The 26,924-nt window shown below is 36.2% G+C and overlaps 1 protein-coding gene and 1 long non-coding RNA gene across 2 annotated transcripts in view; both read right to left on the bottom strand.

Moving 5' to 3' along the window:
* The window catches only part of STAU2 (staufen double-stranded RNA binding protein 2), a 343,590-nt gene that overhangs the window by 230,531 nt on the left and 86,135 nt on the right, over positions 1 to 26,924 (bottom strand).
* Positions 3,729 to 5,095, bottom strand: LOC118501684. The gene is made up of 2 exons (XR_004904318.1): positions 4,468 to 5,095; positions 3,729 to 4,412 (listed from the first exon to the last, which is right to left on the bottom strand). It is a non-coding gene; the product is annotated as an uncharacterized LOC118501684 (long non-coding RNA).

The raw sequence follows: 26,924 nt of genomic DNA on the forward strand, positions 1-26,924 counted from the left end.
TTCCTGGAATAAATTCCACTTGTTTATGGTGGTTCTTCTTTCAATGTATTGCCAAAATCTGTTGGCCAGTATTTTAATTAGGATTTTTCCATTGATATTCTATAAAAAATACTGACCTGCAACTCTATCCTTTCTTGTTTTCTTCAACTATCATTGCTGAGCTAGACATCAAATTATTTTTGATTACCCAAAATAATTTGTTTTTTGTTTTTCAAAAGTTCAATAAAATTTCTCTGTGAAATCATCCAGGCCAAGTTCTTTCCTTCAGAATGGTGGGGGTGGGGGTGTAGTGAGCTGTGTGACTATGTACTTAACCTTTTCTATAGCCATCAAATCTTTTTTTCTTTCTTCTTTTGAGGTCAGTTTTGGTCATATATATCTTCTTACAAAATCACCCAGGTTCATCCAGGTTCTGAAATAGTTTACCGTGAGTTAAACAAAACAGACCTTTACGAGAAGTTTCATCTCCTATGCATCTATAGTTTCCCCTTCCTCTCACTATTAGACCATATTTTGCATATCTGTGCTTTAAAATCACATGTACCTTGTTTAGAGTACATATTTATACATTCTATTGGTTCTTCCTAAGACTAAGATATTGGATTCTGCATGTCTTTTCAGTTATTCTTCTGTTTTCTAATCAGTCTATTTATGCATTCATTTTCCTACATAAACAAGATTTTAAGTTTTTAATATATATTTACTACATACTGCATGCAAGTAGTCTAATAGCAGATTCCTAAGTTTAAAAAAGTATTGAAAATATGGCTTATTTTTCCTTAAGTTGTAAGAAGAATTCCATCAACAGGTCATGTTTGGTTAAGGGTTGTCTGAGAATGTTATTTGAAAGCCCCCTAATACACAGAATCTCCTAAGTACTTTCCAACAACAAAATGGTTCCTAAAACTGGTTCTAGAAAACACTTTAAATGCTTCTGTTTCCTCATTATCTTAAGCCCAAAGGTATATACTTTCAAGAAGCTTGTATTTAAAAGAAATACAAACACAGATATTTTAGAAGGCATTTCACACCTTTTTGGGGATACATTAATTTTGTAATGTCTAGAATAAGAAAATCAAATGGATGATTGTGTTTCCACTGAAATCTTCCAGCAGCTTTAGAAACTATTTGCTTTGTTACAATGTCCAACCCAGACATCTACTCCAGTGCCTTTGCTGATCAGAATTAACTATCAACTTTGGATGCTTGCCCACTTCAAATACTCTCAAAAGTAACATAGAGACATTACATCAGCAGGATTATAGAAAGATTAATGGGCTTTGTTTGGAGATGCAAACAGTAATTATACTTATTGCATACTTCTAACTTATGGTTTGGCTTTTTTTAACCTGAACCTAAGTGAATCTAGTTGTACATTTGCATATAGTTTAATGATAACAATAATGTGTAGTTAACAGATATTCATTGGAATATAAAAAATTTACTTGGCATTTTCCCAGCTAATTGTTTTTACAGCTTGCCGTCACTTATGCATTAGCTACATTCATAAAAAGGTTTACATAAAGCAAATATTTTCATACTAAATCCCATTTTCCCACTGTTGCTCAATATTAAATCTTGAGTTGTAATTCCATAGGAAAATGTTGGTGCCAACACATCATAAAAATTATAATTAAATATGTAAACATGTATGCAATAGGTCCATTTAATCAATTATTTTAGAAACTACATATTATCCTTTCACTTGCAATAAGAATTAATCAAATGGATAAACATTTTGTTTCATAGTCCCACAACCATCAGAAGGACATGTATCTTTTTAAAAATGCAAGTTCTGGGTGACCTCCTAGGCACTGAAACTAGAAATATAATTTTTTGCTGGATTGCCATATAGAGGAGATATGTTGCAAGATTCAAGCAATGCATGAAGTCTCATATTATTGATAATAATCATGTAGAGTCTCAGAAATTTCTTCTATTGGTAATATACTTTTTTATCATAATCTATACCAGATGATTTATTGGAATTATACAGATCCTTTGGAGCCAATATCATCATTCAACTAAAAGACTATTTATCAAAGAAATGGGAAAAGGGACTTGCTCAATTACCTGGACCCTTTCACACTGTAAAAGGGTAAAAAGCCCCTATTCACTAAAACAGAGGAGTATCTGAAACTTTTTGAAAACTCTCCTACTTTGAACTAAGGTACTTTGAAGTAATGCTAAGCTATTTAAGTTATTTTTTTATTTTTCTGGCACAAGACCACATGGAACACAATGATCGACGGTGCCCTCTTCCTGTGTTGCTGCCAATAACCCAGGTACGCTTTTCAGCAGGAAGTCAGTGTGAACTTAGTCCAGGATGTGCACTAAACTGAGCATCACCAAATCCTCCTAATCTTTGCTGTGAACCAGGAGGCAAAAACATGGTGACAAATGAGGCAGTACTGAAAAAATATAACACTGATATTCAGTCTGACTACCACACACATGAATAAGTTCAGTGATATTTAGAGTTTTGTAAGGTTAACAGGTCTGACCTCTGATTATGGTAATTTACTCCTATTCACAATATGGATAAGAGATTGCATTTTTGTCACTCTGCAAACGTTTTTCTGTGAGCAAACAAGCTTTTGAAAATCTTCTTAAATAAGTCTGTTGTGATACCCTAACATCCCAAAGAGCAGATGTTTTGTGAGTTGGCATGGCGTCACGGAAAATGCATGAGCTTTGAGGACAGCATCCTGGGTTGCAGAGTCGGCTCAGTCCTTTATGGTCACATCACCTTGGGTAAATTACATTCAATGCTGGGTCACAGCAGGAAATCACAAGGGTTTGCCCTCTTTCTTTTTTTGCCAACTAACCCATCGTCCTTCTGAAACATTCTGCCGTGTTTCTATGATGCTTCAAGCACCCCTTGTACCTTGTTATTCCCTGGAAATAACTGAGGGGCTTTGCCACCAGCTCTTCCAGTCTAGGGACTGCACTGGTATGTCTACTTGGGGAGATCTAGGGCAGGCTACAGTCACACTGGCTGGTCTACAGCCTTTCACTTCACATAGGAAACCTGACATTTGGTTCACAGTCACTCAAGAATGCCAATATACTTCAAACTACCAAGCAGCATTCAGAAGATGCACCAATAAATTCAGATATTGTGAGCCCTGGCTGGTGTAGCTCAGTGGATTGAGCGCGGGCTGTGAACCAAAGTGTCGCAGGTTCGATTCCCAGTCAGTGTACATGCCTGGGTTGCAGGCCATGACCCCCAGCAACCGCACATTGATGTGTGTGTCTCTCTATCTCCCTCCCTTCCCTCTCTAAAAATAAATAAATAAAATCTTAAAAAAATTTTCGGATATTGTGAAAATCAATTAAACAAAAATCATCAGAAGAATTTGATGTAACATAGTAAATAATGTTATTTTTACTATATTTTTGCTTTTTATGACTTAAAGGACATTTATTTACATGTTCAGGATTATGTTGTGTCTATACAGACTATTCTGTAACCCGTCAGTCAACCACAGGGTAGGAGTCTAGTAACTCATTTGTCTTTGAAGAAATGCATCTTAACCAGAGAATATGAGAATGTCAACAAATAATAAGGAAATAAAGAAAGCAAGTGGGGCAAGGTTCTGATGACTGAAGCCAAGAAAAAGCCTGGGAAATTAGTGAATGATAAGCTCCCAGGATATTCGAACTGAGAGAGGCAGTAAGCCATGATGAGAATAATACCTTAGATAATTAAATATATAGTCCAAATGTTACTGCCTAAGAGAGAAGAGCTAAAGAGTTGAAACTACTCATGTTCATCTCAAGGAGAGAAAAAAGGGCTGAGGAAGGAGGAGTGAAAAATGCATGAAGCAAACAGGGTGAAAAATACTTGATGGTGCTACTTGTGATATTAAAATGATTTCATTATTGTATATTACATTAGATATCTATACTATTGAAGCTAAACATAAAAAACTTATTTGGATTTAGGGAAGATCAGAACATAAGACAGTTTTATTTCTGTTTTTAAATGAGATATGTAAACAGCTAGTAAGTTCAATATGGCAAACATCTCTTGTTGCCTTAAATGACTTGGAGAAAGCGCTCCACATGTTCTTAAAGACAGGCTGTCAAGCAAAATCAACATCACTCAAACTCAGTGTACATAAGGTTCCAGAAGGATTTGAGGAAGCAGTGTAGAGAATTCCAGAAAGTTGAGACCCACATGGGACTAAAGTAAGAGTGTATCTTGAGCAAAATGTAGTTATCCTTTTTATTACTCTCCTGAAAAATTCTCTTAAGAGAACAAAAGAAAGTCTTGAAAATAAGACTATACAATCTTATTTGCAGAGGATGGAAGCCACTTCTCGTGAGACAGAGAGAGATCTGCAATGTAATCAGAGACTGTGGGGCTCTGAGAACGCCAGTGCAGCAGAGCCATGGAGACTGACAACCTTGACTGTGGGGCTCTGAGAATGCCAGTGCAGCAGAGCCATGGAGACTGCCAACCATGACTGTGGGGATCGCTCAGGAGGCTCAATCACCCAACATGTGCCTAAGAAATTCCACCCAGAAACTGAACACTTCAGAGCTGAGGAACTAAGGACAAAGTCAACTAGGTGAAGAGCTAAACCTATAATCTCAGTTGTCATTTGATTCTTGTTTTATCAAAATGAAATGCTAATAAAATCAAAATAAGTATATTCTTTCACTTCTCAAATTTAAGTACAGGACTCCCCTGCAAATGCTTGTGAACCTTGTATGAGACCATATAATTTCTTCAACAGAGGAAGAAGTAAATGATTCCCACACTATTCTGGGGCTGGTGTTCTAGGAAGGCTGTAAGGGACTGATTTCTGCTCAGACAGAAAAGGTACTCTTATTCACTGCAGTCCTAGCATCTTGTTATCTGGTATGATTACTGAGCACTCACAAGAAGTCCAATAAACATTTGTGAACTGAGGGAGTGAGCATAGCTAACTTTTACCGAGCAGTTTACTATATGCCGGCATTGTACAAACAACTCAGCTAATCCTCACCATAGCTTCATACAGTAAATACCATTGTTATTTCCATTTTACAGCTGAAGGGACTGAAGAACAGAGAGGCTAGCCCTGGCTAGTGTAGACTGAGGACTGGCCTTTGAGCCAAAAGGTTGCAAGTTCAATTCTTATGCCTGTGTTGTGGGCTAAGTCCCCAGTTGGAGAGGCAACCTATCAATGTTTCTCTTGCACATCGATGTTTTTCTCCCTCTCTTTCTCCCTCCCTTCCCCTTCCTTCTAAAAAAAATAAAATATTTTTTAAAAAGAATAGAAAGGCTAACTTACTGGCTTAAGGACAGACAGATTTAAACAAAGGTAGACAGGTTCCACGGGCCTCCTTAACTGCAACACTGCACTACTATAGTCCCCTCAATGTGAGAGCAAATGATGGAGAGGGAGGACACTAGGCTATCAAATGCCAGGCTCTGAGCTACATAGGAGCAAAGCAAATCAGGACCGCAGCAGGGTGAGTTTGACATAAAAGGATGTACGTGGCATCTGGCTGGGGACATGCTAGTAGGAGGGAATGCACTTAGTTGTGGCAGTGGGCTCTCCAAGTGCTTCTTCACGTTCAGCATGATCAGTGACCTTAAGGCAGCTGCATAATATACTGATGAGGTCAGGCTAGACATGTAATTTTCATCCTTAGCTATATGTGAAACCAATGGACTTACAAATCAGTAAGAAAAAGACAACTCAATCAACAGGAAAATAAGCAAAGGTTATAAAGTCACAATTCACAGTAAATATAAATGTCTACACATAGGAGAAGATGGTCAACTTCAATAATAAAGAAATGCACATTAAAATGCCAAAAAGGTATCATTTTTCACCTAATTATATAAAAAAAAAAAAACCAAAAGATTCAACACAACTTATCTCTAGTCTGGATTACTGTAATAACCTCCTAATTGTTCTCTTAAAAGTGATCCTCCCAGAAGGTGAGTCAGAGAGTGTCACCATGTCACTCAAATCCCTGCAATAGTTCTACGTTTCATTCAGAGGAAAAGCCAAAGTCCTTACAATGGCCTACAAGGCCCTACACAAATGTGGCTCCAAGTCTTCTCTCTGACTTGGACTCATACCTCTGAGCACTTCACCTTCTCCACTGCAACCACACCAGCCTCCTCCCTCATCCTCATTCACCACACAGTTGTCCACTGTGAGGCCTTTTCCATGGCTGACCTCCCAGTCCTCCCCAGACACCCTCAAAGTTCACTCCCTCTCCTCCCTGAAGTCCCTGCTCAAATCTCACCTTCTCCAGAGACTTTCTTATTTAAAACTATAAACGTCATCCCTTTCCTCTGGTCCATTTTCCATTTGTCCATAGTGCTTTCACTTCCTGATCTCTATAAAATGTACCTATTATTTTTATTTTTTATTGTCTGTCTCCCTCAACTAGGATGTAAGGTTCATCACAGCAGAAATTTAACTTAATTTTACTTTATTAAATATTTGTCTATTCCATTTATTGATATATACAAAGTACCATAAGAATGCCTCACATGTTGCTAAAATGTAAATAAAAGATATATACTGCAATATGGTTACAGCGAAACATCAGAAACGGAGTGTCCATTAACAGAGAATTAGATAAATTACAGAACAATCACATAGTGGACACTAAACAGCATAGTCCTGTTTCCAGTATGGCCAATCGAGCTCTGATTGCATTGATCTTCCTGCAGAGAACTATATACTCTGAACAAAACAAAACAAAACAAAAACCCCAAAACAAACAAATCTCTGCTGAGGTGTTAAGTAGACCTATATGGATATAGGTTTCTAAAATCTTCATATTAAAAATAGAAAAATGATGCACTTCCTTATATACAAACATGAAATAATCTTTGGGGTATATTTCAAATTTTTAAAAAATCAGATTAGTGTTATGGAATGAAACACTTTTAATTTTTAGATTTTTTTATTTTTATCGTTACACTATTACAGGTGTCCCCATTGACCCCTTTTGCCCCCCTCCACCCAGCCTCCTCTCCCACTTCTCTCTGGCCATCACCACACTGCTGTCTGTGTCTGCAGGTTATACATACATGTTCTTTAGCTAATCCCTTCACCTTCTTTTATCTAATCCCCCCTCCCTACTCCTTTCTGACATTTATCAGTCTGTTCAGTATGTCCATGCCTCTGTTTCTATTTTGTTCATCAGTTTATTTTGTTCATTCAATTCCACATGTAAGTGAGATCACATGGTATTTGTCTTTCTCTGACTGGCTTATCTCACTTAGCATAATACTCTTCAGGTTCATCCATGCTGTTGCAAAAGATAAGCTTTCCTTCTTTTTTATTGCTGCACAGTATTCCATTGTATAAATGTACCACAGCTTTTTTTATCCACTTTTATCCATTGTATCTATCTTTTCTATAGTCTAATATAGAAAATCTTTCTATGTGATGATACAGGATCTTACTAGTTCATTTGGTATTTTGGTTCCTTTGGGTTTTAAGTCCATTTGACAATCTTCTTTAATGGTTTATTTTATTCATTTTATCTTTGTACCTACATCAACAAAGAAATAAGACCACACTTTGTGAATACCCAGAAATTCTTTAAACATGGAGACTGTAGAGAGTGTTCCTATGTTCTTTGAAGGAGGAAATGACCCTACTTCCATTTGTATTAATAGGAGATTTTACTACGACAAGAGCTGTGGGAGGAACAAGAGGCTGAAACGAAGGATGTGGAGGCCTCACCACAGACAGCTGGTTTTCTTCTTCATGAAGGAAGTGTCAGGAGTGTGGCATTAACGGCCCAGATTTGTACCTATTCTCAACAACTCTCTCAGACAACTCAGGATTAGGTAAGTTTCTATATGACAACTGAAACTAATAATTACACTGAAAAGGATATATTTAATCACTTTAGAAGTGTCTACATATCCCAAGTCGCTTCTTCAAAACTTCATGTTTTAGATAACTTTGAACAAGACACCATAATTCCATTATTATTGCTCTGGCTTGGTGTTATTTTTATTTCTCCTAAGACATAAAATTTACAAAAGAAAGAAGTCATCTGCAAAAATGTTCATATATTTGGAAACAAAAATGAAGTCACTCACTTAAGAGCCAGGAAGAGAGCTACCAAATAGAGTACATAATAAAAACTTAAAAGTATATAAAATTAAACTGGTAGTAGCACTCAAATCAAAGAGGTGAAGTATTCTAAGAATACCTACTCCAGTTACATTAGGGGAAAAAAAATCAATTACTGATTCATTGGGCCAACTAATCCAGTAAGAATACCATTATGCTCTTTATAAGATCATTTGAAATAATAACTTTTTAAAAAGATTTAGTAGTCTATCAAAGGCCACTTCAAACATAACAGGTTTCTCCCATAAATCAAGTATATGGGAAAAATATAAAATTATTCCATATTTCTGTATACTCTACAAAGAAATACTTTCAAAAGCCAAGAGCTTCCTATTACAATATATGGCATTATATACTGATCAATAGGCACAAAGAAGAAAATTAACTGAAGTTAAAATAAAATATGTATCTTCTACCAGAAAAAAAAAAGAATAGAATCAGCAGGGACAAATAAATGGAAATTATTAGAAGACATTTATTTAAAGATTGGTGACATATAAAACATAGTTCCCTATATTTCCATATGCTTTGACTTATAAAATAACACCATAAACTCTATTACTCATTAATCTAGATCAGGGGTCAGCGAACTTTTTCTGAGAAGAGCCAGACAGTAGGTATCTAAGGCTCAGCAGGCTGTGTGGTGCGCTCACACCGCTGCAGCCCTGTTGCTGCAGCGACAGCAGCCACAGCGACACATAACGAACGAGCATGGCTCTGCTCCAATAAAGCTTTATTATGGTCACCAAAATCTGAATTTCATATCATTTTCACATGTCACAAAATATTATTCTTCTGTTCATTTTTTTTCAATAATTTTTACAAGTACAACCTCAGACCGTGACCATACAAAAACAGGCAATGCTGGATCTGGCCCATAGGCTACAATCTGCCAACCCCTGATCTAGAAATACATGAAAAGTAGTTACTAGCAATACTTTCCAAACATCCTTTTTTATAATAGGATATAAATAGTGTTGCATTTTTACTATACCATTATTTTTCCAATAGTTTAAGTTCTAAAGCAGCATTATCTGCCAAAAATAACGACTAAACCAAAACAAAGCTTAGAATGAAATATTCTTAATATTTCAATGTCACAAAAAAGAGGTAATAAAACAGAAAAATGTTATTTCATTACACATTCCTAGGTCATAAATTTCACATGATATTAAATTTGTTCTATATATTTGCCCATTGAACTATAATGGATTTATTAGTAATATTTATGCCAAATTTAGAATCTTATTCACCCCACATGTAAGAATATTAGAATTTGGCCACAAGAATTGTGGCATTTTCATAGTTAAAGCTATTCTATGTGGTAAAACTGAAATGTCTTAGAAAAGCCACAACACACAGTTGTGGAAACTGTATTGTAGTTGTAGCTTACCTTTAACTACTTAAGATCTTGAGCAAGCCAGCATTTCCCAAGGTTTGTTCTGCATCCACATGTGATTCATTAACACAGCAGGATCCATGGCCAAATGAGTTTGGGAAATGCTATACATTATTATACACATTTCTAGAAGGTTTAGAATGTACATAAGCGTATCATGAGTTCTGAGAAGTCCTGCAGTGAAGAAATCCTTTGGTTTAATCTAGTACTCTTCAAACTTACTCAACTATTTTTTTTGTACAGTATTTATTAACATCCCAGAAAACTAAAATTCCCTAAAACACTTTGCAAAATTTTCTCATCAGTAGGGATTAGATAAATTAGGCCTTCAGGTAACTTTGTGAAAGCCATTCAAGTACTAAATTCAGGTTTACAAACCTGAACCCTTGGATTAAACATACTCGTCTATGCTCCCACACACTCTGACCCTCCTCTCTCAGAGCACTTTGGATTGAAATCATCCCTCAAGCCTTCTAGACTCAATTCCCTAAGGGAGAGAGAGAATCATGCTCTATCATTCTTGTTTCTTCAACACCTAGCAGAGTGCTTGAATCATTAAATGGTTTTAATTTTTTTTGCTTTTGTTGTTTTTATTCTAATCATCTCCTACTTGACCACCCATAACTGCTCTTACCCTCCCCTACTGCCTCTCTGTGCAAGTATAGTCACATGTTCTGCTCCTCAAAAACATTCTTCCCCCACTGCTCCTGAGATGAAAACCAATTTTTTTAAGATAGGCCAGGAGGACCTAACATTTGTTCACCCACTCCAGCTTATTCTTGTATCATTGCTCCTCTATGCTTTATACACTTGAACCACACAAAGCTAGTACAGAGGACATCAGTGGTACAAAGAAAACAACAGGACAGGAGACTGGGCATGTCAGGATAGGGTGATATGAGGTGCAATTTTAACTAGGTGGCCATGAGCAGAATGTCTTAAAGGTTACAACAGACTTTGGCAAGTCAGTGGGAATAAAAAAAATAAGTACTTCTAAAATGAAAGCACAAAGGACTTGTTGGAAATGGCTTGTGCAGTGGCTCAAGAGAGGCCGATGTAGTGGACAGGAAAAAGGCCGAGAGGTAACACAGGCCAGGCAGAGCAGTCCAGCAGGGTACCTACCACTGTCAGCTTCCACAGTCACCTCTCCAACCTAGATCCTCCCCTGAGGGCCAGCCTCCAGTTTCAGTACACATTCAACCACACCTCTTGGATGTCCAACTGGCAGATTTAAGCTCAGGTCTTAATTTCCTCCACAAATCTGTTTCTCCTCCATTCTTTCCTCTCTCAGTAAATAGCAGGAACTTCTACACATTGGTAAAAGCCAGACACCAAAAGCTCTCCCACTAAACAGAATAGACATAACATTCTAACAAAACATTCTCCACACCAAGCAACTACTTCTTTGACCAGCATAGTAAACTTGGCAAAGAGCCTCGCCCTTTGTATGTAATGCTCCACTGAGGACCGCTGCCCACACACATATCACACACAGACAGGAAGCACATCACCTGCATCTGATTCCCATGTCTGGGAATTAACATCCCACAGGGGCAGAGGCTGAGGGAAGTCAGACATTAAACCTGGTGTCCTCTGAAAATGCCAAGCATCTGTCCAGGACAAAATGGTACATATGACCCTGAGTTTGGCCCTAATATAGCTCCAGGCTGGGAGGCAGCAGTGTTAGAGGAGGCGGTCCTTCCAGACTTTGATAGCGTAAGTCTAAAATGGAGAAGAGGTCCAGTGAGTCCCATCAAGAAGGCCAGCACTTCACAGCTTTATATATTTTAATTTTTAAAAGATATTATTTATTTATTTTTAGAGAGAGGGGAAGGGAAGGAGAAAGAGAAAGAGAGAAACATCAATGTGCAAGAGAAACACTGAATGGTTGCCTCTTCCATGCAACCCAGGCATGTACCCTGACTCGGAACTGAACCAGCAACCTTTTGCTTTGCAGGACGATACCCAACTGAGCCACACCAGTCAGGGATCAGAGACTTAGGGCTCAGAAATGTTGATTTTAAAGTCACTGAGCACATTAATTAAAATTAAATAAGATTAAAACTTAATCTTTCAGTCACACTAGCCACATTCCAAGTGCTCATAGCCTTATGTGGCTAGTGGCTACAGCATTTTACTTCATCTTAAAATTTAGAATGTGGTATTTTATTTTCATTATTTTAGAAAGAATAGGCATGCATCAGTGTTTGTATGTATTTTATATATACATATGCCATGTACATTAGCATATTTAAAAACACACATGTATATAAAGTCAATATTTTAAATATGATTCAAAATTTGTCGTTTTACATCAACTACATTTTTCCTTTGACTTTTGACCTCCTCCACCGATTTCTCTTATGATCTTTTCAAAGAATTTATTCCACTAATTCCTTAGTTCTACAACCCCAAAAAGAACTCTCCAACAACTATCAAGTAGCATTAGCAAACTTAACTCTAATACTGATACTAATTCTTTTTCTCTAACTCATAAGAGTCATATTAAACTTACTGTTGAGGACAGTGAACCTTATAATGTACTACCATCAATATATCACAATAAAAACTTGCAAACAGAAAAAAACTCCAGGGTTTTGGGTATCAATTTCAGAGCATATTACTATTCAAAGATCATTTTCTATAATCTTAACTTTGATTTTGGAATAATATTACATATATAAAAATGATGCAGATAGTACAGAGAGCTCCTGTACACCCTCCTCCTAGTTTTCCTTACATAAGCACAGAACATTGGTCAAAACCAAATGGCACGATAGTATTCATTAAACTACATCTTTTATATGGAGAGTCTGTGCTTTTTCAGTAACTGATGACACCTCTGATGCAATCAAACATCCAGATACCCAACTGAGGGAATTCTTAGTATCATTTCTAATTTAATTTGGTTCCCAGCTATTCAATGATGAAGTTTAATTCTCTATGAGAATATGAATCCACAGTAACACAGAATCTTGGTGTTGGAAGGAACTTCAGAAGTCATCTAGATTAGCATTTTTCAAAGTACAAATGATGACCCATTACTGTCATGAAATTAGTTTAATGAATCATAGCTAGCATTTTTAATAGAACAAAATACAAAACATTTAGAATACGACAACATGTTAAGGGCACTGCAGTTTCATATACCTTCTGTTTCAGTTATACATGCATGTATGTAGGTGTGGGCTGAATCTTACCATTAAAAATAATCTTTACCACAGGTTAGTCAAAAATGTGTTAAAAGTCACTTATCTACATCAAGCCAAGGAAGGAAACCTCCCTTCAGTGTCTCCACAGATAATAACACCACTTTTATTTAAATACTTTCTACTTATACTTCACACAGTAATGTTAGGAACTATTTTACATGGAACCAACATCCATCTCTGTTGATTTTCAATCTACAATTCACAGAAAAGGGTTTTGTTCTTCCAAATAAACATATCCTGCAGTCCTATTTTTTTAAATCAGTGAACAGAGGTTGTTAAAACTAAAAATTAAAAATGTAAAATAAAAAAGGTGTCTTTTTTGGTTGCTAAGAAGAGGCTCTCTAGACAGAGGGCAGTAAAAGAAAAACAGAAGAAAAGTACATAAGGGGCTCTAGATGGGAGAAAAGAAGCAATACCAGATAGAAAGGTCAAGTCAATAAAGGCACATCTCTGTAGAGGTGACATGAAAAAATGCTCAAACTCAGCAATTTCCTGAGAATATGCATTTCTTACCAACAAATATTCTGATTTTGGAAAGTAGGGTTCACCTTTAAAAAAAAAAAAACAGACAGGGTGGGGGAGAGAGAGAATCAACTCCTATACGCAAAAGAGAAAAAACTGTACACAAATTAACCTTTTTGTTCTTCTTTAGATATACGTATATTTCACCATTACATATTTCACCATTACATATCATACACATATGTACGTGCACGCACGCATGTGTGTATAAATTCACCCAACTTGTATTCAGCTAAGTGGTAACTTCATTCTATCAAAAATGCAGAAGAAACTCAAAATGTGTGACGGGAAAAATAAAATCTGAAGTCAAAAAATCCAAACACTAAACAAAACTCATTTACTTCACACTTACAGGAGTACCTTAGGACCTAAGTCAAAGCCTTGTTACTCTCACTTTGCTCCCAAGTCCCAAGTCTCACTTTGCTCCCAAGGCTCCCAAAATCGGTTTTCCAGACAAGAGCAGTTTAAGAGTGTTAAGTTAAGGAGGTAGGACAAGCACTACTATACAGAAGTGCACTGACATGAGCAACAAGAGATGAGATGACAACCTCACTGCCAAGCATGATTGAAAAAGTAAAGACGGCAGTCCTGGGAACTCAATAAGCTGATGTCCAGAAGTATCTGGACAAACCACACATGCCTCTCACAAGGCTTAGAATAATGGCTGTCATTTATAAGTTGGCACTGAGTCAACAGGAAAGATTCTCCATATTCATAATTGTGGCATTAATATAAAAATACATGCCCTAACTTTTAGAAAAATTTCTATCCACAATTACTGGAATAAGAAAAGTTTCAGTTTGCAAAAAGAGGTAGTAAATCCTCAGCAATTTGAAAAACTCAATTGTCCAGAACACTTGTTTCCCTGAGGACTATTGTTAATTTTAATTTTTACCTTCTACTTTAAAGTTTTCAAAAGTTCTATCAACAACTACTTAAACCAGCCTATCATAAAATAATCCTTGATGGTAACAGAGGGTAATGTGCACCCAATGCCAGACATGAGAATCACCTAGGGACCTTTGTAAAATGCTGGTGTTCAAATTCCCTGGCCAGAAATTCTGATGTAATTAATCTAGAGAGAGCAGCATCAGATTTGTTAAAGTGTTCCAGGAGAGTCTGATGTTTGCCAGAGTTTGAAACCCCTTCAACAGTTTTCTGCACATCTTTAAGAATTGTTAAGGAATCTTTAAGAGGGATACAGTATGAAACATTTCCCAAATTTGCCTTTAAATCCCTATTTTCATGCAGCACCATATACTCCTGACTTCATAATTCTTCAGCTGAAATTCAAGGTAAATATTAAATTTAGAATCAAACTGTACCACTTTCCAAAATTTATAAAAGCTCAAAATGCTTAGGGGCAAGGGAAATAAGAGAAGGGGAAAAAGGGGAGCCAACTTTTATGCGCTATCAGGTTTTTTATTGTATTACAAAAATTCCAAAAGAAAGATTTTAATTTTAAGCCTGTGACTTAAAAACATTCATGTGTTGTAAAAAGCTAATTCCAAACTAAGTTCATGCTGCCCTCTAATGGCTCAAGGTAAATACTTTAACCTGTACTACACCAGAAATACTGATGATGAATAATTTTATTATTTTATAAGTGAGAGATTTATATCAAGAGCATAGAAGTAAAAAAAAAAAAAAAAAGATTTCACTTTTCGGGTGTGCCTGAGTTCAAAAGATTAATTAAGACTGCTATATTCATGTTCAAAATTTTTTAAAATTATCAAGCCATTTTCATCAAACTACCACTTTTGCCTACGCATGTTGCCTACGCATGTGAAAATCAAGAGGAAAATATACACCATCTCTGTGCATTCCACAGCCGCTATCTGTAACTCAGCTTCTCCTCAAAGGTTGATGGCAATACTCTTCAAACTTAATACTCACACCTCATAAAAGAATTTTGAAAACTATATTCTTTTACACTTCTATTATATCTAAAATTCTAGTTTCTAAAATTTTAGTTTCTAAAATTTTCATTAGAAACTTAAAATACTTCCTAGGGATATAATTTCTGGTTTGCTGTATTCACATTTTAAAGTAAAAGTATATATCACTCTTTTAAATGTATCCAAAGGAATCTAAATATCATAAGTTGATATCGATCCTCATCTACTTCAAAAACAGCTAAACTCTATTAAAGATTTCAGGAATTTTACATCATTGTTTTTCTTCTTGAACTTGCATTTTATTCCCCTCTCTCCATAGAATTTTATCTTAATGTTGTATTTTACACCTGAAAGTTTTTTTATTGCTACTGTATAATAATTCTATGTCCCAAAAATATATATATTAATTACATTTTCACTTTATACTTCCTGTGACCATAAGCATGTATATTATTTTAAATGTTGTGGGAATAACCCACTATTGGTACTATTATAAGCAGATAACTAATGGAACAATATTAATTACAAATTTTGATACTTTGGAAACAAAAAGTAAAATCTTAATGGGTATGCTTCTTAGTGACATGGACGGGGCTTTTTTTAAAAAGGTATATTGTGCCCTAGCTGGTATGGCTCAGTGGATTGAATGCTAGCCTGTGAACGAAAGGGTCGCTGGTTCGATTCCGAGTCAGGGCACATGCCTGGGTTTTGGGCAAGGTCCCCAGTAGGGGGCCCATGTGAGGCAATCACACACTGATGTTTCTCTCCCTCTCTTTCTCCCTCCCTTCCCTTATCTCTAAAAATAAATAAATAAAATTTTATTTAAAAGCTTTTTAAAAAGTGTATATATATATTGTATCTATGAAAGAATATTTCTTACTGCTAAAATTAGGTAGGTTCTCAATTCAATTCTTATTGCAGTTTTCTAGGTAGGTATAGTCACTGGAAAACATAATTTACATTAAGAAGTAAATCACCCTTGAGTTTTGTAAAGACAAAATTCTTTTTCTGTGTCACAACTTACATTATCTACCATCAGAAATTATTTGTAATGATGTGGCCACTGACAACTTCATTAGGTCTTCTTGCAATTTGTTGAAAGCAAAGAACTAGAAACTACCTGACTTGAAATGGGATGTGTTACACGTTTATTACAATTATTCAGTTTCTCAATTTCTAAGAAGTAGTCCAAAAAGGCATTCTTTAGACTTATCAAATGATTATTAATTATATCAGTCATTCTCACACTTCTTTAATTTGGTATACCCAGAAAGGACAGAAAAATAAAAATGTTAATTCAATACCTCTCTGCTGATAACAGTACATATTTGTTTCATAAGATGTTTTTATGTTATCATGCATTTCAATATATTTTCCCGTAACTTTGGAGCAGCAGAGGGCAGCACCAAGTAGTACATATTGGCAACCAATACCAAGTCAGGTTATAAAAAAAAGGTCTCACTTTGTTTCTGAAGTGAAATATGTGTTGGGCTTTAAAAAAAAAGATTTTTAATTTCATTCATAAGGCAAGACCCAACTATATGCTATATACAAGAGACATACCAAAAACAAAGAAAGGCTAGAAATAAATGGTTATAAATAAAAGTATACTAGGCTAAAGAAAATAATGATTCTTATCCTGGTAGCAAAGTAGAATTCCAATTAAAGTGCACTAATGTCAAAGTACGTTTTTAATGCTAAAACCTGAAATTCTCAAGAGATATATAATAGTAATAAATACCTATGTGCCAAATAACACAGCAACAATGCTTATGAAGCAACAACTACTGGAGATGCAAGGAGGCACAGAGAGAGGCAGACAAATGCTAAGACATTTTAGCATACCACTCTCAATACAAGACAGATCAAGCAGTGGGGGTGGTGGTGAGGGTTAGTAAAGATATAGAAGACCTTAGCAACAAACAGAAAATTTCCAACAAAATACAAGGGTATAGGAATTATCTTATTCTAGCATGCCATCCCCACTCCTTAGCAACTTCAGGTTGCACTAAATATTAGATTCTATACCACAGCTATAAGGCACACCTTACCCATGATGCCTGGACTAAGTTACTGCCTCTGTCATGGTCCCATCTTCAGCTGTCTTTCTGCTGCTTCTACATCTGATTATTAGCCCACTGCTGTTGTTAAACCCTTTCCTAAAGCACACCCAACAATTAAGCCCTCCCTTGGGCCAAGTAAACTTGCTTCTATTAATAAATAATTTGAAATTAAAGCTTGAGCAAAAAAGAAAAAAGGACAAGAAATAGAAAGAACTCATGGACCTGGACAACAGTGGGTGATTGCAGGGGAAGAGCATAGGTGGAGTAGGGTATAAAGGGGATAAGAAAATATTATGCAGTGTTTTATAAACAAGATTTGTTTCAAAAACAAGATATTAAGAATAAAAGCAAATTTAAAAAAGTAAAGCTCTGGAGGGAGAAATTGTCTCACTCATCATAACTGATGGTATCTGGAACCTTCCTTCCTTTTCTACTCCTGCCGCTGTCACAGTGGGAAAGAGGCTCACTCCTTCCTACGTGTCAGGTGGCACTGAGGAAAAAATGGTCCTTAGAAGGCAAAGGTAGAACTAATGACAGATACACTGTTCACTGTAATTAAAATGAGTTTTTATGGCTATCTTGGGAACGTTGTCCCCACTTACCAAAATCCTTCTATGAGAATATGCTTAGCATCCTAAGTTCCTAGTAACCAATATAAAAACAAACTTTGGAACATGGCCTATTTGGTGATCACCCAAAATCTTGCCCAGAATTTATTAGACACAATATTCTATTTCCAAGAAATGCTGTTATTGCAGAAACTTCTATAAACATGTCACATAAACACTCATTAATACTCACACAGCACTTGCATTAAAAACCATACTTAAATTTCTTTCTAAATCTTATTTACATTAAAAATTTCAGAAACCCTTCACTAAAAATCAATAGTTCAAGAAAATACATAAAAAGTGATTGAACATTAAGGGAAAACACTTGGGGTATAATACTGTTTTTTGAGTCATAAAGGAACTCTCCAAACCAAATAAGAAAAAAGATTCAGAATATTTCAAATTTCTCAGAGCTAATACTAGCACCTGTATAAAATTTTCTTTACAAAATTCTAAAAACAGAAAGCTCACTTATCTATATGTCACATTAAAAGAGCTTCAGCCTTGACCAGTGTGGCCGAGTTGTTTGGGCACAGTCCCCAAAAAGCAAAAGGGGGCCAGTTTGAATACCAGTCAGGGCACGTGTCTGGGTTGTACGTTCTGTGTCCAGTAGATCTACGAGAGGCAACCAATCAATGTTTCTCTCTCACATCCATGTTTCTCTCCTTGTCTTTCTCCTTCCCTTCTCCTCCCTAAAAAATAAATAAATAAAATCTTTTCCTTTTAAAGAGGTTTATATGCACTAGGAAACAAAAAAAAAATTTTGACTATTTTTTCCAATACTTGTTTAATTGTGGTGGTCTGGAACTGAACCCACAATATCTCTGAAGTATGCCTGTATTTGAGATTTAAAACATACATAGAAGTGAAATATATGAGACCACCTGCAAAAAAAAAGAGCTTCATAAATTGAACTGTCATTTGCCCTGTTTTTATAAACACCAAGTAAACAGGCATTGCTAAAGCAACAGTTTGCTCAGTTGAACAAAAAAAGACACTATGAGATAACACTGCTTTAACCACAAATAAAGAGAACTAAACATTGTACTAGGTTTTCAGAGCTTAAACAATAAATTAATAAAATTAGTCTCAATTAAAACAACAGAGGATGCTCTTTATTCCCCTAATCCAGAATAAAAATTGTTGACATTTTAAAACAAATTTAGGACTAGAATGATAGGCCATTTCTTGTTAAAATATATATATATGTGTATATGTATGAATTTAGCATTTACAACACTTAAGGTATAGCTGTATTTTCCCAAAGAATCCTGATAAACTTGTTAGGGTGTGGTAGGGAGAGATTTATAGTAATTATTCTCTTGGTGCTACTTACTCATATTCAGTTTTTTGGAAAATAATTTTTTAAACTTTAAACATAAAGAACTTGAAAAGGATCTCAAGAGCATTTTTGCAAAAACTGGCTAAATGAAGTAAGACAGTCAACCCAGAATTATAAAATGTCATTTTAAAAAAATTTTAAGAACTACATATTTGTCCTGGCTGGTGTGGCTTGTGGATTGAGTGCTGGCCTGTGAACCAAAGGATCACCAGTTCAATTCCCAGTCAGGGCAATGCCTGAGTTGTGGGCCAGATCCCCGGTTGGGGGCACTCAAGAGGCAACCACACATGCTTCTCTCCCTTTCTCCCTCCCTTGCCCTCTTTCTAAAAATAAATAAATAAAATCTTTAATAAAAAGAATTGGCTTTGTTTACTTCTGCATGTCTTTTTCATTTAGGGGGAGATGAAAAAAGTTTTTTATTTCATAAACATACCAGGTGTTTTCAAGAGTCTCTCACCCAGACAAAGTGGGGAATGAGCTCCTGCCTGACTGCCTGTGGGGCAGAGCAAAGGAGCTCGGAGTCTGACTACCATCCCAGTGGCAAGAAGACACAGACTGGCCATGCCTTGGGAATGCGAGTGAAAATGTTGAAGGATCAAAAATAAAATGAATAGCTATCACACTTTGACAAGGGAAAAGTGTGTGTATAATATGCTGTAAACAATTATATAAAAGGCACAAATTTTCCAAGTCTCATGTTTAAATTCCAAGTTAATAACTCTTGATGTGAAAGGTAATTTTCCAAGGGAGAAATCACTCTCCAGGCTATGATGTCAGAATTATTCCAGGACCAATTAAATTCCAAAAAAAGGCAAACGTATCCATGTTTGTATTATAAAAATCGATCATTCCTGCTATAAAGCATATACTCAAAAATTACAACAGAATCATAGCCTGATTGTTCTAGACTGGACAGAAGTCAATGTTCCACTGCAAATACACTGATATTTAAAGTCTTTTCAAGTAATGAAAAACACTATGGTAAAGTTAAGGTAATGGGCCATGTGTGGTCACAAAATTGTTATATTTAATCCACAAAACAACACTAAGAGGAAGCATAACTGATTCTCCCCAATTCATAGATGAGTTAACTGGAATTGGAAGGTTGAGTGAGCTGCTCAAATTCACACAGCTACCATTCTAACTCCAGAGTCTGTACTTGTAACTAGATTATATTATCTATAATAAAAACTAACAAATAATATTTATTGAGCAAAGTAGTAGCTAAGCAATTTATAGACACGTGATTTTATACTCAAACACTAAGAAGAGATAAATACTTTAGCCCCCAAATTAAGATACTTATGATGGTATTGGCCACATCCTTGAGAAGCTAAGATCTGATGTTCTCTTAGAAATAGTTTTAGCTTCAAATAAAATTGAATATTAAAAAAATATAGTTTTAGGTCAACTTAATTGATTTACACATAATGAACCTATTTTAAGCTCTTGGTTAACGAGTTTTGACATGCACCCATATACAGTGGCATCCATGTATTTCAATGTTTCATTTTCATCTTCATTTGCTTCAAAATATTTTTCTAATATTGTGATTTCCTTTGACTTCTGCATTATTTAGAAATATGTTGTTTAATTTCCAACTATTTGTGGAATTTTCCAGATGTGTTCATGATACTTATTTCTAATTACATTCCTTTTGTAGTCAGAAACATAGCTTATATTATTTCAATTATCTTAAATTTATTGAGAATTGTCTTATAGAACAGTATATCATCTCTCTTGGTGACTGTACTATCTGCACCTGAAAGAATGTATATTCTACGGCACATGCAAAAAAATGAAACTAGACCACCATCTTACACCATACACCAGAATAAACTCAAAATGGGTAAAAGACTTAAACATGTGCTGTGACAACATAAAAATCCTGGAGGAAAACATAGACAGTAAAATTTCAGTTATCTCACATAGCAATATTTTTGCTGACATATCTTCTAGGAAAAGGAAAATAAAGGAAAGAAAACAAATGGGACTATATTAAATTAAAAAGCTTCTGTGCAGCTAAAGAAACCACCGGCAAGGTGCTGTACTATTTCCTACCCAGACGAATCCTGTGGTAATCTCTATTCTTAAGGGGTGGAGGAGGAGAATAAATCATGGCCTCTGTATAAGAAAATGGGCTGTATTTCATAATCTTCTAAAATTGTGAGCTGACAAAAGCTAAATTAGCAGGACATCTACTCTCCCCGCCACAGTGCCAACAATTGTCCTACCCACTAGGGGGCGCTTTGCTGTGTTTTAGAAGTCTCTCAAGCCAGAAAAACGCACTACGTAATTTTTTGACAAGTTCCTTACATTTCTCATAAAAAAATGAAAGTAAAGATAACACCAGACATTTAATAAAAAATTCATCACAGTTATTGTACCAATGTTCCATTACTAGGGCCTGCATAGCTCTTCACTCCTGCTACATACACTTCGATTGCTGGCCACACATTTATTGCTGCTTCCATTGATTGTAATTCACTGCGTAAAGAAACCTGCTGCAATTATTTGACAGATGAGACACAGGTACAGAGATATAGAGATTTTAAATTTTTTTAAGTTTCACAGCTAGTTAGTAGAGGAGCTCAAACTTAACACCAGGATTCCTGGTACCTCATTTCTCAAGATAAAGATCATTTTTGGGTTTCAAAAAATGCCTTATTTTTACATTACTTAATAGTATTTCTTAGCTGTTTGTATCCATCATTTCCTAACCCATATCCCCCCAAATAGTAAAAATTTTGTTAAAGAATTCCTAAACAAAATCATTTAAAAAAAAAAGAAAGAAAGAAACCACCGGCAAAATGGACGGGGAACCCACTGTATGAGAGAACATATTTGCCAAAGATAAATCAGGCAAGGGTTTAATCTCCAAAATACAAGATTAAACACCAGGAAGACAAACAATCCAATTTAAAAATGGGCAAAGGACCTGAACAGACACATCAAGGACAGACAGAGGGCCCAGAGACATATGAAAGGATGCTCAGCATTACTAGCCATTAGAGAGATGCAAATTAAAACCACAATGAGATACCACTTCACTCCAGTCAAAATGGACATCATAAGCAAACAACAAGTGCTGGCGAGGTTGTAGAGAAAAGGGAATCCTAGTGCACTATTGGTGGGAATGCAGACTGGTGCAGCTACTGTGGAAAACAGTATGGAGTTTCGTCACAAAATTAAAAATGGATCTGCCTTTTGACCCAGTGATTCCACTGCTGGGACTATACCCAAAGAATCCCAAACAGCAATTCAAAAGAATACATGCAACCCCATGTTGACAGCAGCATTATTCACAATAGCCAAGACTTGGAAACAGCCTAAATGCCCATCAGTAGAAGAGAGGATAAAAAAGCTGTGGTACATTTGCACAATGGAATACTATGTAGCAATAAAAAAGGAATTCTTACCTTTTGCAATCGCATGAATGGAACTGGAGAGTATCATGCTAAGTGAAATAAGCCAGGCGATGAAAGACAAATACCATATGATCTCATTTATAACTGGAATCTAAGGAACAAAATAAACTAACAAGCAAAACAGAATCAGAGGCACAGAAACAAGGAACAGACTGACAGCTGTAAAAGGGGGGGGTGGTGGTTGGGACTGGCCGAAAGAAGGTAAAAGGACTAGACACAGAATATATGTGTCCCATGGATATAGACAATGATGTAGGGAGGGGGGCCTAGGGAGAGGGAGACAAAGGGGGGAGAAATTGGGACAACTGTAACAGCATAAACAATATAAAGATCTTAAATAAAAAATAAAAGAATATATATTCTGTTATTTTTGGATGGAGAGCCCATACGGTGAATGACAGTGTTGTCAAATTCAACAGTTGTCTTAGCTTGAGCTGCCATAACAAAATACCATCAATTGGTGACTTAAACAACATTGATATGTTTTTCACAGTTCTGGGATGGAGGCTCAAGTCCACAATCAAGGAGCTAGCATGGTCAGTTTCCAGGGACAGCTCTCTTCCTGGTTTGTACATGGAAGACTTATGTTCTCACACGGCAGCCGGAGAGGGGTAAGGTGGAGTTCAGAGCCAGCTATCTGGTATCTATTCTTATAAGGGCACTAAACACATCACTAAAGAGCATTTCCTCATGATCTTTCTAATCCTAATTACCTCCCAAAGACCCTATCTCACTGGCAAACACAAGGCCTGCGGGCCAAACCTGGCCCTCCATCTTGTTTTATCTGGCCCAGCACCTGATTTCTATCCAGCAGCAGCGCCAAGCTCTCAACTTACCTGTTAAGAAGTAGTTACATTTATACAATCCTAAAATTACATTCAGCCCTTTGAAGGCAACCATGAGGCTGATGTGGCCCCCAGTGAAAATAAGTTTGACACCCCTGTTGGCCTATCTCCAAATACCATCACACTGGAAGTTAGGACTTCAACATATGAATCTGGGGGTGGTGGGATACAATTTAGTCTACAGCAGTAGAAACAGCCTTAATGCTTTTCTGTCTACTTCTTCTAAAGCCTACTAGCAAGTGCATGTATATTTAGAATTGTCAGGTCTTCTTGATGATTGTACCCTTTCATCAACAGTAACTGTATCCCTGGCCATACTTCTTGCTCTGAAGTCTGCTTTATCTGATATAAGTATAGCCACTTCAGCTTTAATATGATTAGTATTTGCAAGAAATGTCATTTTCCATCCTTCGCTTTTAATGAATCTGTTTTTATATTTAGAGTGGATTTCTTTACAGTGTGTATGGTTTTATTTTCTGCTCTGTTATCCAGTCTAACATTGTGCGCCTTTTAACTAGAAGGTTTAGAACATTTACATTTAATGCAATTATTAGTATCACTGGGTTTAAATCTATCATGTTATTTGCCTTCTATTTATCCCATGTGTTCTTTATTCCTCTTTACCTCTTTTCTGCCTTCTTTTATAATATTTTATGATTCTACTTTATATCCACCCTTATATTCTTTTATAACTATTACTTTTTCTGTGTATCAATATACATGTTTTACTTACCATAACTTCCCCTGACATCACAGTGTATCAGTACCTATATAATGAAAGAACCTTACCTCGGTTTTCTAGATGTTTCTGGTGGTGAGGTAAGTCTGGTTCTAGTTACTCTATCACAGTCAGAAGCATAAGCCCCCCAAATTCTCATTTACCTAATTTGATTTTTACCTAACACCTGGGGAATCAGATGTAAGGGGACTATTTTATATCTCACTACAAAGAAAAGGCTGTGCTGCTATTTCATAAAATTACAGGTATCACATCCAGTCTTACTATGCAGTTTTGTTTTAAAGAGTTACAAAGTCTACTAGTTCCTATTCTTAATTTTAATCATCCTGCCGAAGACAAGCTGCTGACCCAGAATCACCCTTCATTTACTCTAAAATCATCTCGCTGGACCTTCAAGTTCCTCACTTCATACCCAGTTAACGCTCCCTGATCCTTGCTTTGGGAACCTACTCAAATTCTCTAGTCTGGCTTATGAGTTTTAAAATGCACTGTACTAATAATGTTTCTTTATTTTTCATTTAGATTTATTTCCACTAAATAAAAAAATATTCTTAATTTATTTAATATAAACCTATGTAAAATATTCAAATTTTTGTCTTATATCCTCCTTTATTATAATTCTACATCTATTTATAAAGTAATATCATCATAAAGAAATAGCATTTTAGGAGAGATCCAAGAAGGTGAAGGAGTTAAGTGGAAGCTACACTAATCTCCTCCCAGGACCAATCTGGAATGACAACCAAATTGTTGAGAAGTCATCCTGAATAACCAACTGAACACTAGCTAGGGAGAAGCCTTATAACCAAGGACAGAGAGAAGAAACCACTTCACCACAATGTGACTGGTAGGGAGTGCAGAGAAGGCACAAAAGGGCTAGCTGGACTGACATGGGCAGTAGCTGAAGTTCTGAAGGAATATTTCAGTGGCTGGGGGTTTCACCCTGAGACTTGAGCTGTCTAAACCCAACGTTGGGCTCCCTAGCCTATACTACCAGAGCCAGAAAGGAACCCAGATAATACACAGCTGTGAAAAACAGCAGGGTTTCTGTCTGCCAGGCACAGACAGCTGAAGGCTCAAAGAGCATTGTGAAAGGGCCAATGCACAAAATTTCATTTGCAGCCACTTACACTGAGCTTCAGCAGAGGGAAGGAATAGAGGAGTAGAGACTGTTGAGGAGAGTCTGGGGTTGGTGGCTTTGGGGAGGGAACTGAAGGAATAGCTGCCAGGATCCCTGTGCTGAGTCATTCCCCATACTGCAGAAGCCATCTTTCTCAGGCAGAGCAATACCCTCCAAGTGGCATCAGTCTGAGATGAAGCAATAGCCCTGCTGGAAGGGACTACTCTGCCCCACACTGTGGTGCTTAAGCCAGGATGTTGATTACAGATTGAAGCTATATCACTGATCAGTTTAACAACCAAGGCAGAAAGTACAAAGACGCAGACAAAATGGGAAGACAAAGCAACAAACCCCTAATGAAAGACCAAGAGATTTCTCCAGAAGACCTAGATGAAATGGAGGCAAAGAATTTATCAGATAGAAAGTTTAGAGTAATGATTATAAGGATACTCAACAGCATGAAAATGACATAGAAACCATAAAAAAGGACCAGTTAGAAATAAAAAATGCAACATCTGAAATAAATAATACACTGGAAGAAATGAAGAGTAGGTTAGATGAAGCAGAAGATCAAATCAGCAATTTAAAAGACAAAGTAGAAAAAAACACCCAAAAAGAGGAGCAATAGAAAAAAAGAATTTTAAAAATTGGAGAAGCTTAAGAAACATTTTGGACAACACGAAGCGTAACAACATCCACCTCAGGGGAATACCAAAAGAAAAGAGTGAGCAAGGGATCAAGAATCTATTTGAAGAAATAATGATGAAAACTTCCCTAAATGGGTGAAGGAAAAAGACACACAAGTCCAGGAAGCTCAGAGAGTCCCAAACAGGTTTGACCCAAAGAAGCCTACACTGAGACACATCATAATTAAAATTACAAGGTTTGAAGACAAGGAGAGAATCCTAAAAGTTGCAAGAGAAAAGCAGGCAGTTACCTGCATGGGAGCACCCAATTAGACTGTCACCTGATTTCTCAACAGAAACATCTCAGGCCAGAAGGGAGTGGCATGAAATATTCAAGGTGATGAAGAGTAAGGACCTAAAACCAAGGTTATTTTAACCAAAAAGGCTATCATTTAAAATTGCAGGAGAAATAAGAAGCTTCCCAAACAGTAAAAAGCTAAAGAAGTTTGTTTACACCAAATTAGTCCTGCAACAATGTTAAAGAGCTGGAAGGAGGAGGAAGAAGAATAAAAAGAGAAAGAAAAAAAAACAGAGGAAAATAGTCTAAAGATAAAATTGCACTAAATATACATCTATCAATAATCACCTTAAATGTAAATGGCTTAAATGCTCCAACCAAAAGACATAGGGTAGCTGAATGGATAAGAAAAAAAGACCAATATATATGCTGCCCCCAAAGAGACGCAACTCAGATCAAAAGATACACACAGCCCAAAAGTAAAGAGATGGAAAAAGATATTTCATGCAAATCGAAAAGAAAAAAACAAAGCTAGGGTAACAGTACTTATATCTGACAAAATAGACTTTAAAATCAAGGCTAAAGTAAAAGACAAAAAAACAACACTACATAACAACAAAGGGAACATCTAACAAAGGATTATAACTCTAGTAAACATTTACACACACAACATATGTAAAGCAAATCTGGATAGATATAAAAGGAGAGAT

Source organism: Phyllostomus discolor, chromosome 7 (assembly GCF_004126475.2).
Source record: "Phyllostomus discolor isolate MPI-MPIP mPhyDis1 chromosome 7, mPhyDis1.pri.v3, whole genome shotgun sequence".
Taxonomy (NCBI): domain Eukaryota; kingdom Metazoa; phylum Chordata; class Mammalia; order Chiroptera; family Phyllostomidae; genus Phyllostomus; species Phyllostomus discolor.